Raw genomic sequence first — 15102 nt, 5'->3', positions numbered from 1 at the left:
TGTCTGTCCTCTTCCAAAATAAGCTAAAGAACGTAAACAACAACAACAAAAAGAACATTAGAATAACACCAGATGGAATGCTAAGTTATAGCTGTTGTATCTGGAATTCTAACATTTGCAATTACAAACTTGAATATACATAAAAATAATAATCAACCGCAGAAACAGGTTTGTTAAAACCATGGAAACAATGGTGTGAGGCTGCCATGGCCCCTCCTTGTTTCTGCCCAGGCCACTCTGGCCAGGTACTCACTAGCCTCTGTGGCAGGCCATGACTGTTGGCCTGGAAACCTCTGGGGGTTCAATTTTCCCTGGTGTTGCTGTTGTTCTTGTGAAACCCAGTGATATGGCCCGTAGCCTTTCCTAAAGGCCCTGGAGTCTGCTCCCACTTGTGAAGGCCAACATGCTTTCTAGAGCCTGTCCCAGACACTCCAGTCTCTTTGGGAGCTGGTGTAGGTACAGGGAAGGAAGGGGACTCCTGCTCAGTTCCAGTTTTGGCAGCAGTGTCAGTGGGAGAGTCACTCAAAAGGCCAGATAAGGCACCAAATCCAGGCTAATAAGGTGGATCCTGTCCACATTTCCCCACTCAACTGTACAGTTAATTTACTTCTGTATTTCTTTATTAAAATATTTATACCACATTTTTCCTTTTGGTTCCCATTTGAAGCCTTCCTCCACTCTATGGAGCCTTCCTCCAAATTAAGTGACTTCAGTTGGAGGAAGAGCCACTCAAAGTTGGAGGACATCTCCTTAGGCTCAGGAATTCTAGTCCAACACTCCATGCTTTCTGTCTGCCACTGCAGTGTTAGGCTACCTACAGGTGACTTGCAGGAAGATACATGCCACATGAATTCTACTTTCATCAAACATTGTTAAGCAAACAGTTATAGTGGACTCTAGAAAGAACAAGAAGACTTCCCCTTATGAATTCTAGCTGCAGTCATCACACTGGGCCCACGGCATGGCTGAGTGAGGAGCCAACTTAAGCCTCTCTGGGAGTGGCAGCTCATGGATGGTCTGTTAATTGTTTAAATTGATAGTAGTTCGTTAATCTGCATTATTACAAATACAAACTTAAAACAGGTGAAAATACATTTAAAATATGACAGAGAGCAAAATACAAATGCTTTTTATAAGCATCAGCCACACTAGTTTTAAGTTATATGGTACTTGGAAGGATTAAGTAAATAACCATTTGAATAACCATTTGCTTATCTAACTGTTCTGTTCAGAAACAGTTCTAATCTCAACTACTGTTAAGAAGTATAGTTTGGCTTAATATTTGCTTTCAGAAATGGATCTGAGTGTGCTATTCTTGAAGTCAAATAATACACTGTGTAAAGAGCAAGAAAGACCATCTATGCTTGATTAATTAGGTTTGTAAGTATTGTCCCAAGTACTAAACAATATTTCTAAAGATTTCAATAGTTCAAAGATTGCCCTATGGCTGTGTGACCAATACATCTTCCAGCATACCGTGTTCACAAGCATTTTTCTTCTCAATATGTTGTCTTTGGTTGGTGCGACATTGTTTGAATGCACTTCTATTTGGGTCAAAGTGGTTTTCTTCGCGTCACAGCAGTGGTGCTGAGTACAGCACTTCGACCATACATCTTCCATGTCATTTCAATCAAAGGCATTTGATGCTTCCTGGTGACCAATCTGGAATAGTCCAGCATCTAACAGAGGGTCATATTGGCAAACCAAGCTTTTTAAAGAAATGACAGGCATTGTTGGAAGCTTACAAAAGGACCATTCTGAATATTAACATGCGGCCTTGGGTAAAGGTCACCTACATGGCACATTCATCATATCTCAGAACCAGGGTGAGGAAAAGCATCTTACAAATTCTGTTAAAAACCACCATTGTCAAAATAAGTGCTGAAAGACGACAGTTGATGAGAACATAATACACTCCCCTGAGTAACGATCTTTTTGTGAAAAAAAAATCCCCGGTCAGCCTTTGAGAATGCAATGATTTGTTCCAAGGGTGAACTTTTAAGACAATAGAAAGTGTCCTTGCTTCTCACTGGATTGCTTAAAAAATTAATGTAATAACCTGTAAACATTAGACCAAGAAGTTGCTCCCTCTACAGGGAAGGGCATGAGCAAACTCACAAAAGTGAACAGTTAGATTCGAGTCCAGTAGTACCTTAGAGACCAAGAAGATTTTCACAGTATATGTTTTCAAGAATCAAACCTCCCTTCATCAGTTTCGAATAGCAATGGAGTCTGAACAAAGCAGTCAACTGCATGCCGTAAAACATTATAATCTAAATGTTAGCATATACACAATTTTATTACAACAGTTTACATGGAAAATACATTAAGAAATCAAACCACATGAATATAAACACTGGAGCCTCTTCTTTTCACATGAATATAAAAACTGGAGCCTCTTCTTTCAAAGGAATACCAAGAGCAAAAAAATATACAAATGACTGGTTCAGACCTTTGAATAAAGAAAAAAGGTAGTCAAACAAACACCATCCAAATACACATTGAAATTAAGCGTTCTGATTTTTGATCTCTGAACGTTAGAAAAAGGTTCTAAAGATATGAAAATCCAAATCCAAAACCTTTATTAGGCATAAAACCAGTGCCAACTAAAGACATGAATGCAACAATATAATATACTCTCTATGCTGGCTTTTATTCAGGAAAATAATGTACAAAATAAAGTCAGTCCCACCAAAAAGGCAGGCAATCTCTCAAGATCGATGCTATCACTTGCTGCAATAGCCAATTAGATGGGAATTATCAAGGAATTAATTTACTCACACACTGTCCTTTAGGACGTTCTATATAACTGAGAACAGAAGAAAATATGCTCTCCAAAGGCTCCACCTAGTCACCACTTCTATTACACTTGTGAGCTATCACACTCAAGGCATGGCAAGCTAACCCACTGCCTCTATCAGTTTTCAAATATCTTTTCTTATCTAAATAAAGCTTCTTGTGGTGAGCGCCATACTGGTTTTTTGTGGAACAGTCTAGGTCGGGGTAGGGAACCTGCGGCTCTCCAGATCTTCAGGAACTACAATTCCCATCAGCCCCTACCAGCATGGCCAATTGGCCATGCTGACAGAGGCTGATGGGAATTGTAGTTCCTGAACATCTGGAGAGCCGCAGGTTCCCTACCCCTGGTCTAGGTTTACATTTATCCCATATTCTCACAACGGCACTCCTAATATAATGATTATTAAAATTCTCATAAATTTTAATCTTAGCATACTATAAATTGGCATGCCATCCCCATCTCAAAGCATATCCTTCTAAATCAAGTAATCTTTTCTGTCTCAACATAATCCTTTTTTTTGCAACCAAAAAAGTAGCAAAATATAATTTCAGATCAGGTAAACTCAGACCACATCTTTCCTTTGCATCTTGCAATATTTTATATTTAACATGAGATTTTTTCCATTGCCAGACAAAGTTTGACATATATTTTTGCCAAAACCAATATTGGTGGAAACAAAAATAATATTCTTGATTCATCTTAATCACAAAAATTCTCCCCAGCAACAATAACTGGAGTTTATTCCACCTTGACAGATCTTTTTAAACTTCATTCAATGTTTTACCGTAATTATTTTGAAATAACATAAAAGTCATATGTATCAACATTACACCCCAATGCTTCACCTTTTTTTCAACCTTAAAACCTGTTTTACTGATCAACTTTCAAAGTACTAAAGTAATTTCTTGTGTCCATTAGTTTCTTTCAAGGACATTACCATTATAAAGTTGGCTTGAGTACATATTAGTATACTCCCAAATACCAGCTGTACTCCTTTTAGTGCCCTCTCCTAGGACTGTCCAGATGGCACCAATCAAGTGATAGGCTTTCTATGCGGTAGGTCTAGTCCTCTGACATGGTTTACCATAGTTAGCATAAAGAGTGCCTTCACTTACTGCATTAAGCAAGATTTTTCCCAGGTCTCACAAGCCTGCTAGTTCTTAGGCAACTTCAGGAGAACTGACTGAGCATGTGCAGCCTGCTAACACTGGCCTCATAAGGGCTTAGAAACAGGCCAGTGAGGAAGTAGCTGCACTTTCTCCCCATGCTGTGCAGAAGAGACCCAGTGAGGGGAAAGGAGCAACTGTAAACCTCTTCCCCAGTTCTGAAGTTCTGCAAGCCCCAAACAGAACAGAAAAGTGTATGATGAACAAGGGAGCTGCTGAAAACAGGGGCATGGATACCCCTGAGCCCCACAAGGGGGAGATTTTGCTTTGATGCCCTGCGTGTGGTTTTGCCAGAGATATCCAGACAGCCACTCTTGAAAATAGGATGCTGCACTAAATGCGTCCTTGGTCTGAGACAGCAGGACTAAGATGCATGTTATTATATTTAATTCCACTTAATAAGATGCAAACAGTTTTAATCTTGAAACAGGTCCTCAATCCATAGGCTCTCTTAGACAGCAGTAGGTAAGGCTATTGCTCGGAACTAGCTGCTGTCAGTACTTTAGAAAACGTTATCACAGAGGAGAAAGCATTCATCATAATGAGAAACAGTCTTCACAGAAAATAGGCACACAAACTGACTCGGATGCTTGATGAATGTGGTCTTTTTCATTAGGCCAGGCCAAGCATTTCAACAAACCATGCCTAATCATTTTAAATTATTGTTCAATGCCATAGCTCCTGAAGTGATGCGGGCAACTTCAAATGTCACAGAAAGCTGACAGAGTGGGTCAAAGATCCCATGAAACGAGAATTATGTTGAGATTGACCAGTAATCTCATTCTCCTGCCTCTCAAGTTGGGTGCCATGAACCCCTGGACTTGAAATAGTTTGGTTCTTATGGACAGAGGATGTTGGCATACCATGTGATTAATGTACTGTGTCTCTGGGCGCTGGTGATTGTATATGCATTACTTGGTGGCATTGGTGACTATGGTGTGTGCATATTTTTGAGTGTCATTTGACACCCAACTGCCTGGGGTGCTCTCATTTGCTCCTGTCTGAGATTAAAATTTGCAATTATATTTTCATTCCCATTTGGGTTCACTGTTATTTTTGTGTATGGTGTGAAGCTACAGCCACCTGTGCAGCCACAAAAAGTAACTGAATATATTCAAACATCCCCCTGCAAAAAAAAGGGGGGGGTGAAAGAGGTCCAGTGGTATACTTCAGCAGAACTATCTAAGATAACACCTCCTAAACTTGATCACTCAGTGCAGCTACTGTCTATAACATTAAGAGCCCCTCAGCTCCCACACACACTCACCAGGGATGATAAGAGACTGAGCCGCTGGCAGTGGTCTGCCAGGATCTAGATAAGGATTTTCATTGCAGGGTGGAGGTTGACAGGCAGGATGGAGCCTGGGAGAGGGAACCAGGTTTGGGGAGAATATCAGAGTTCAGTTTGCCTTGGAACTGACAGTGCAAATTGTCAGTGTGTAGCCTCGGAACTGTCCCAGGTGCTGCAAAACCCGTTTTATAGACAGCATTCGTTATGCCCTGCTCCTTGATCCTCCTTCAGTTCCTGGTTTCCAGTTTCAGGTCTCAATTTCTGCAGTCTCGCTGCAGAAAATACTCTCAGGTCAGACCAGCCTGGCCCTCTGAGCGCCATGAGAACCAAACTTGCTCTTTGATTCATTAACACACTGTCCTGGCCTTGTTCATTTAACATATGAAGTATTCTTCCTTTAACTTTGCTGGGCATAAGAGATTTTTGGAGAATAAAATTTTAGTGAATAAAATCCCAGTTGGTGAAAACAACAACCTCTGATCTTTGGGAAAATACCAATACCTAATTAAAATTTAATTTGCCAGCCACAAACAGACTGAATTAGTGAAGAAAAAAGAAATCCCAGAAAATGTTTCCCTGGCACTTCCCCCCCCCCCCCACGCGCCCCTGGTTCCCCCCCCCTTGGTCAATTTTCATAACAATGTTAAATTCAAAAAGTATACAAGTTGCAAGTGCAGTTTTATGCTTAAATTTAACCTTCCTAAACTCTGTGGAAGGGGAAAGAGACACATACAACCCATTACAGGTTTTGGTGTTCTGAATCTCAAATGACTCTTATCGTAACTTGCCTATGTGCAATTTATAAATGGAATGAGAACAAATAACGAGTAATTTAAATTTAAATTTAAAAAACCCCTCTATTTTCCTATTCCTTATCAAACCACCAGCATTTTCCCCTCTAACAATGAGCTGACTGTCGCTGCCACTGCACGGCCCCACAACAAACACACACCAACCACAAACCAAGTAATCTTTCTCATCTAAAACCCCTGATCCCTTTAATAAATAAAATTTGAAAAAGGCAGTCAAAATGATGCCCTGCTTTATGAAAGAAGCAGGGAAATCCTGGGAGTACAATCCCCTGCTTGTTATTTTTCACAAGCCATGTGACCCAAAGTCATTCTGAAGGATAAAAAGGCAGGGGCAGCTACCAGATCCCTGCCATGAGTTTTCCACAATTCCCAGCCTTAGCCCATCTGTTATTCAGAAGCCAAATGAATGGCATGTGTCAAGAGAGTCATCGCTGTGCAAACTGCTCAAAGAAATCAACCAGCCAACTTCCTTTTGCTTCCACGGCTTCAGCAATTGTTGCTGAGCCAGCCACCATATGGTGAATAATTAGTTTTTAGACCTCACTAAAAAAAAAAAAGTTTGGTCTATTGCTAGGCCTGTGCGCATTAATGAACGGCAGATGAGAAATGCCTGTACATTAACAAACGTTTGATATTTTTTTAAAAAATCTTCGGCGGCAATGCATCTGCTAATCCAGTGCTGTAGATCCCTTCAAATGGCATATTTTTAATTTTGGCAATATTTATCTTTGTTAAATGGGAAAAAATATTCTTTTTTAAAGTCAGGTTTCATTAATCAACCACTTACTTTCCCCAGTTTAAAGATGTTGACCACTGTATGGAAGAAGACACAATGTGAAGTTCACGAACTCACATTTTCTAGAGGTCTTTTTCCCCTTAAAAGTTTAGCTACGTGTGGATTATAAATTCTACCACATAATTTTTTTGTGTCATAGTGCTTGATTAAACTGAATGTACCATGAAAGCTTCTAGTCCCAATGCACTAGGAATGAGGGCCTCTGAAACTGAATCTCTGAAGCTAGGTTAGATTTGCCACTAATGTTTTCACTTAAAGCAAAATTCAAAACAATTTTAGGAATTCTTTCCTCTGTAGGCAAAATGTCTGAGGGATTTTGAGGGATGCTAAAAGAGTTTTTGACTATTTGGGGTAAACTGCTCAAGAGCTTCTACATATCTACATTTTATGACAAATGAAATGTGGGAATTCTGAAGCCACTCCTAAGCAAAACAGTTGAGCAATTTCAAGGAAACAAAGAAAAAGGCCTTCTGCCGGTCTAACAAGATGCAGAGAGGGGAAGCACATTTCTAGTGATGGTAGTTTCACCTGCAACAGTAGTCTACAATCTATGGCCCTTTCCGCACGGGCAAAAATGCCATCCCTGGGCAGCTGTTCGCACAGGAGGCACTGCTGGATCGCAGCAATGCCATCCTGGCCGCCCGGGAGTGGCGTGAAGCCGCTCCTAACAACCTCACTTGTTGAGCGAGGTTATTCTAAAACACCGTCTTCCCATAGGTGCTGTACGAACCGCACCACTGGGAACACAGCGCTTTCCCCATCCCCTCCACTCACCTCGTCCTCCAGCATGCTCTGGAAGCCGTCAGGGATCCGCCGACGCTGCCCTCCGATCTCTAGGGGTCGGAGGGCAGCGTGGGCTTAATCAACAACCTCCAGAGCGGCAGCTGGAGGACGAAAGATGAAGAGAGACTCAGAAGAGGCTGCTCCATGCGAAGCCATCTCTTCTGCTCCGGCTTCTGCGGGGCCACTCGCACGTAACCGTGCGAACGGCCCCTACCGCTCCACCGGCATAATTTCTGCCAGTGGAGAGGTGCCCTTTGGGTCAAAATACTCAAGTGGGTCTCAAAGGTCCATCTGCTGGATCAAAAACCACCACAGATCCACCAGATTTTTAATTGCTGTCGGGAATATTTGGCTGCTAATGCACACACAAAAAGAGCAAGAGCAGCATAACTACTGCTTCTCATTGTGCACTTAGAGGAACAGAAGGACTGTGAGGCAAGGTTGGAGTTATTCCAGTCTGAGTCCACTGAAATTAATGGGATTAAAAAGATAGGCTCTTTAGTTTCATTCCTAGAACAGAATTTGCAGCTGAGTTATCCTCCAGTCAAGGACATAGGTAAGGGGGGGTTTCGGGTTCAGACCCCCCCCATTCATGTCCGAAGCTCGGCCCCCCCGTTTGTGGGTTTTTAAAACATTTTAGTGTTTTTTCGGTTTTTGGCCTGCAGGGGGCGTATTGTTTGGGCTAGCAGCACTAAATTTTCAAAGATTGTTTGGAGGACTCTCCTGATGATACTACCTGGGTTTGGTGAGGTTTGGTTCAGAGGGTTCAAAGCTATGGACTCCCAAAGGGGGTGTCCCATCCTCCATTGTTTCCAATGGGAGCTAATAGAAGATGGGGGCTACATCTTTGAGGGTCCATAACTTTGGACACCCTGAACCAAACTTCACCAAACCTGGGAGGTATCATCAGGATAGCCTCTTATTGATACCACCCAGGTTTTGTGAAGTTTGGTCCAGGGGATCCAAAGCTATAGACTCCCAAAGGGGGTGCCCCCATCTCCCATTGTTTCCAATGGGAGCTAATAGGAGATGGGGGCTACACCTTTGAGGGTCCATAACTTTGGACCCCCTGGACCAAAATTCACAAAACCTGGGTGGTATCATTAGGATAGTATCCTAAAGATACCCTAAAAGTTTGGTGCTTCTAGCTTAATAATTGCACCCCTGACAGCCAGCACCCCCCAAATTTCCCCAGATTCTCCTTTTAAATCCACCCTCTTCGGCATGGATTTCAAGGGAGAATCTGAGATCCTCAGTTTAGAAGAAGAAGAAGAGTTTGGATTTATATCCCCCCTTTCTCTCCTGCAGGAGACTCAAAGGGGCTGACAATCTCCTTGCCCTTCCTCCCTCACAACAAACACCCTGTGAGGTGGGTGGGGCTGAGAGAGCTCCAAAAAGCTGTGACTAGCCCAAGGTCACCCAGCTGGTGTGTGTGGGAGTGCACAGGCTAATCTGAATTCCCCAGATAAGCCTCCACAGCTCAAGTGGCAGAGCAGGGAATCAAACCCGGTTCCTCCAGATTAGAATGCACCTGCTCTTAACCACTACGCCACATTGAAAGTGATGCTGTTTCAGGGTGGGAGATAATCGACCCCAAAACAGCATCACTTTCAATATTGTTTAACTAGGGACCCCAGATTCTCCCTTTAAAGGAGAATACCACCCAGGATTTGTGAAGAGGAGAATTTGGAGAATTTGGGCTCTTTAGTTTAAACACCATTGAAAGTGATGCTGTTTGGGGGTGGATTCCAGCATCACAGCGGCTGCCCGGGCGGTGGGGGGGGGGGGGCTCAGATTTTGCACCAGGCTCCATTTTCCCTCTATGCTTCTGCCCAGAGGGGAGGGCAGAAGGAACTGCCGGCTGCCGGCTGGGAGCCCAGCTGGTGGGGGGCAGGGGAGGGCAGGGCAGGGGAGTCTGCCGTCCCCGGCCTCCGAGAGCTGCTTTTATAAGTGCTAGGCCAGAAGCAGGGCTTGGGGAGGTGTGGCCATGCCCTAGGGGCGGATGGGGGTGTGGCCCCATCCCGAACCTCCCCCCATAAAAATCTATACCTACGTCCCTGCCTCCAGTCCCTCTGGCAACAACTGCCTCAAGAGGCAGACCACCTGTCAACCACAAGGCCCACCAGACAATGGTCTTACTGCTTTTCTGGAACATGAAGCAGGTATCAAACTTGCATTCACAAAAGCCGCAGACGGCATGTCAAAGAACCACATGTGGCTCCTGAGCAACTGAGGTAACTGCCTAGGATTGCACCACAAATGGGCTTCTGAAGAATATGAAAAAGGGGAATTAAAATTAAATCAAGAAATCAAGAAATCATATCCTAAAATGTCCATGGTACACTATGTAGCCAGTGATCTGTGTCTGCTATAAAATGTTAAACTAGAAAATTTTACAAACATTTCCAGAAGACTGGGAACTAACACATAGATTTATATTGAGCAATCTGAAAAAAACTCTTCTGTTCTGATGACGTTTTGATTGCAAATAGCAAACAGCACCCTTAAATACTTGGAAGAAGTGTTTGCACTTTTTTCTGAACATTCAAAATTGTAAACTAGATTGCAAATGTTCATAAATGTATGTTCGCACACAAAATAGAAAACAGTGTGCCAAGCACAATGCAATAGAACCGAACAACTCAAAAATTCAAAATTGGCACACTGACCTGGATTTGTATGTAGACATCATTTACAAAAAATTCAAAGCAACATTTGCTCAAAGTTATTTTTCAAAGTTATGGACCTTGTCATTATATCTTGCACGAAGTTATTTCAAAGTTATGGACCTTGTCATTATATGTTGCACGAAATGATGAAATTGTATTTTGATATGATTTATTGACACTGGCACTTTATATATATCATGCACTTTAATTTTCTTATTATAGTATATTAGAATAAGGTTAACATTAGTGTAAGTGGATTTACATGTGTGCAATAACAATGAAAAATAACTTTGAGCAAATGTTGCTTTGAATTTTTTGTAAATGATGTCTACATACAAATCCAGGTCAGTGTGCCAATTTTGAATTTTTGAGTTGTTCGGTTCTATTGCATAAATGTATGTTATCATACAACAGTCCTTTTCCCTCTCCTGATCTCCCATGATTCATGACAGGAAGAAATATTAACTTATAGACTGGCAATTTACGTAGTTGCCTCAACCAAAGCATGGACACCCCATGTCTTTATTTGTGTCTTTTCTTGGGGATGGTTCTGGGGGCAATTTCTTTAAAAGTCATTATGTTGAGTAATTTGAAAAGGCAGCATAGAGGCAGCCTTAGGATACTTGTCTGGTGTGTTAACAGCATTTATATAGTGATAGTGAGTTGGAGCCTTCCCACTAGTTCCATTTAGAGGAAGATCTTTTTGCATAGATGACTTTTTAAAAGTACTAAATATCATCATGGAGCCTAGGTCCATTAGAGGCTACTATTTCAGGTGACTAAAGAGAGCCAGTGTAGTGTAGTGGTTAAGAGCAGGTGCACTCTAATCTGGGGAACTGGGTTTGATTCCCCACTCTGCCACTTGAACTGTGGTGGCTTATCTGGTGAACTAGATTACTTTGTGCACTCCAACACAGCTGGGTGACCTTGGGCGAGTCACAGTCAGTGGCGGGATTCAGCAGGTTCACACCACTTTGGCAGAATGGTGCTTGTAAACAACCAGTTGTTAAATTATTTGAATCCCACCACTGGTCACAGTTCTTCAGAGCTCTCTCAGCCCCACCTACCTCACAGGGTGTTTATTGTGAGGGGGGAAGGGGAAAAAGACCCCTCTGAGTCTCCTTACAGGAAAGTGGGATATAAATCCAAACTCTTCTTCTTCTTCAAAAGGGAGCCTCCACAATCAGATGAAGTAAACCTCTGAATACCAGTTCTAGGAAGTAACATTGGGGAAGGACTCAGCCTTTAATTCCCTGTTTGTTGGCCTTCCAGAATAACTGGTTGGCCCCTGTATGACACAGGATATTCGACTAAAAGGACCACTAGTCTGATACAGCAGAGCTCTTCTTATGTTCTGGAAACAGAGAAAAGTCTTTTCTGCTGGTGGAAAGTGTCTTAATTAGAGAAAGAGATCCACTGGACCCACCAAGAACAGCAAGAATATGGTATATTATTTTATTTGTACCCTGTTACAGATTAACCGAGTGCTTGCTCCAGAAGTTCCACTTGGGATTGAAAAAAATTAGATCTTTAGTAAAACAGATCAAGAGTGCAAGTTCTACCGCTGTTGAAGTCAGTGCAAGCATAGCCACCGTCTCCAACAAAAACCAGGATCTTATCTTTCCCTATAAAACGACAAAGCCGGTTTGATTAATGGGAATGGGTCTTTGAAGGAAAGGCAGCGGTGAGCAACTGTTGTAGAAAAAAGAAATGATTCTGGCATCCTGCCAGGGATTGTAAGGCTGACACAAACTTTCATGTATGGGAGGAAATTGCAACCGCCTTGATCTTCAACGCAAATGCGTAGTCAGTTCCAATTGAGACAGGACACATGTATGAGATTTCAATAATGATATGCCACCATTTCTTATTAAAAATGAAGTCATGGGAAGCTGCTCTTCACTAGCTAATACTGCTAAATTGACAATACCTGTATCGGCAATCACATTCAATTCCCTGCAATGGCAGAATTCCCACTGCAAGCCCTTGGGATGGTAGACACAAACTATGTATGTCTTAACCCAATTTGAAGGGACAGTACACAACATAATGGCAAGTTACAGTTTGTTGTATGTTTGAAGCCACAAATTGATTTTGAGCTGCAAGGTGAGAGAGAGGAGGGAGAGCATGAACAGAAAGATTGATCCCGAACCTCCAGGCTGTGGATCAAAAATGGGATGTGTAAACCAACTCGGAATAATTAAATGTGTAACTACTAGTTTCCCCTCAAAGTCAATGGCAAAGTAACTATTTGCTACACAAATGGACTTTTTTTGTATTTTGAATTCTGAGAAGTGTGTCTCAGGGACAAGCTACACAAGCCCACTTAAAAAAATATGAAGTTATTTAAGATTCAGTTGTGCATTGCAGAAGAGGGAAATGTATGTTTGCAATATGACAGCAGTCATGTACTCCCCCTGCCCCAGTGTGGAATAAGTCTCTGAACTCTTTTGAGAAAAGTGGAATGTCCTTGAGGTGTTAAAGCATTTTCATATATGGTCTCCAGCATGATGTAGTGGTTAAGAGTGGTAGACTCTAATCTGGAGAACTGGGTTTGATTCCCCACTTCTCCACATGAGTGGCAGACTCTCATCTGGTGAACTGAATGTTTCCCCACTCCTACACATGAAGCCTGTTGGGTGACCTTGGGCTAGTCACAGTTAGCCCCACTGACCTCATAAGGTGTTTGTTGTAGGGAGATGAAGGGAAGGAGTTTGTAAGCCACTTTCAGGTTCCTGACAGGAGGGAAAAGAAGGGTATAAATCCAAACTCCTCCTCTTCATTTATTCCCTCCTTCTCTCCCCAGTTGGGATCCAAAAGTGGCTTACAACAATATCAATAGTTATATCATATTATTGCTTTATTTGTGTTTGGTAGGTTGGTACTCAAGGCAGACATTATTCATAAGGCTCTTTTAGTTGTTGTTAACAGTGAACATGGCTCTTCATGAACCGTGCAGTGAGTGCCACTGATCTACAAGATAGATGTTGGCTGTTTAGGTGACCCCCCCCCCCATCCTGAGAGCTGTTCAGCCAAAATCCCTACACAAAACTGGCCCACATTATACAGGCAAGCACTCATACATTACATATCTCATCCTGCATGGTTGCTTGACTATCATTTGCATATATTACTTATGTATGCAAGGTAAATGCCACATGAACAGTAAAGGCTTAAAATGCTATAGAGAACATTAGAAAGCAGATAAAGATGGCGCTATCGTGAGCCTTTCATGAAGCATGCCTGCCTTGGACAATGAGACATAGCTTAAATACCAGTCAAGTCCTAGTATATCTTCATCTGTAAAAATTTTACACCAAAATTTGGAACGACCCGTGCAAATATGTGAAAAAAATGAAGTGTTTAACTCAGGCTCATTCCGCACACGCAGAATAATGCACTTTCAAGCTGCTTTCAGGGCTCTTTGAAGCTGTGCGGAATGGCAAAAACAGTTGTGAAAGCAGCTTGAAGTGCATTATTTTGCGTGTCTTGGAATGAGCACTAGGCTCATTCCACATTAATGCAGAGCTGCTTTCAGGGCTCTTTGAAGCTGTGCGGAATGGCAAAAACAGTTGTGAAAGCAGCTTGAAAGTGCATTATTTTGCGTGTGCGGAATGAGCCACAGAAAACAAAAATCCAAAGTGCGGCAAAATTCAAAAAAACACATACCTTGCTTGCAGGAGGAGAATTTTATCAGATTCTGTGCCTACGATACTCATATAAATGCCCTCTCTTTTGTCCCAATACAGCTCCAGAGAAGAATAAAAGAAAACACAAAGCAGGGGAGGCACCAGCGAGTGAATGCAACAATGTTTTATTAATCCATGTGATTAATCCAGCATGCTAAGGAAGATTCTTTACAGAATCAAAACGTTCGTGTTTTTGATCCACATGGATTAAGGAAATACTGTTGCATTCACTCACTGGTGCCTCCCCCGCTTTTTGTTTGGGTTTTATTCTTTAGAAACTTGAAGGGACAAAGAAAGGGGCATTTAGAGGATTACAGCAGCATGGGGACTTTGATACCCGCCCTCTTTCTCTCCCCCTGTTATGTAGGGTTCATCCAGAATTTCATTCCTGAGAGTTAAGCCATTTACATTTTAAATCAACCTGCATTTTCTGAGGTACAAGAAAACAACAAAAGGTCTATGAGGTAACGTTCCAGTTTTGTTTTCTAATCAATGGGATTTACAGTAAACAGCATTGCAGTCAATTCACATCTTCTGGAATGACCTGACCTAATTATTAGGGTTGTACACAAACACTTTTTTTATTTTCTTGTTTTTGAAGGGAGTGATTCAATTTGGTTAAATTTGTTATTGAAACTGGTACTCTTGGTTGCTTTCCATTGATTTTTCCTATGAAACCCCACCCCATCCAACATGTATGAAATTCTCAAGGACTGCCCTTAAGGCCTGGCAAATGGATGGCAAATGGACTGCAGGTGGATAGAAGAAAACACCCACTGATGGGATTCAGCAGGTTCGCACCACTTCAGCAGAACCGGTTGTTAAAATGGTGCTTGTAAACAACCAGTTGTTAAATTATTTGAATCCCACCACCAGAACCAATTGTTAAATTATTTGAATCCTACCACTGAAAACACCCCAATTTTATCTCTTTTGGAATGGGTGCAGAGAGGCATTTGTAGGTTGAAGGTACTTTAAATTTGTTATCTGTACTCACTCTGGCTCATTCCGCACATGCAGAATAATGCACTTTCAAACTGCTTTCAGTGCTCTTTGAAGCTGTGGGGAATGACAAAATCCACTTGCAAACAGTTGT

Source organism: Sphaerodactylus townsendi, linkage group LG06 (genome assembly GCF_021028975.2).
Source record: "Sphaerodactylus townsendi isolate TG3544 linkage group LG06, MPM_Stown_v2.3, whole genome shotgun sequence".
NCBI lineage: Eukaryota > Metazoa > Chordata > Lepidosauria > Squamata > Sphaerodactylidae > Sphaerodactylus > Sphaerodactylus townsendi.
This window is presented reverse-complemented; position numbering follows the sequence as displayed.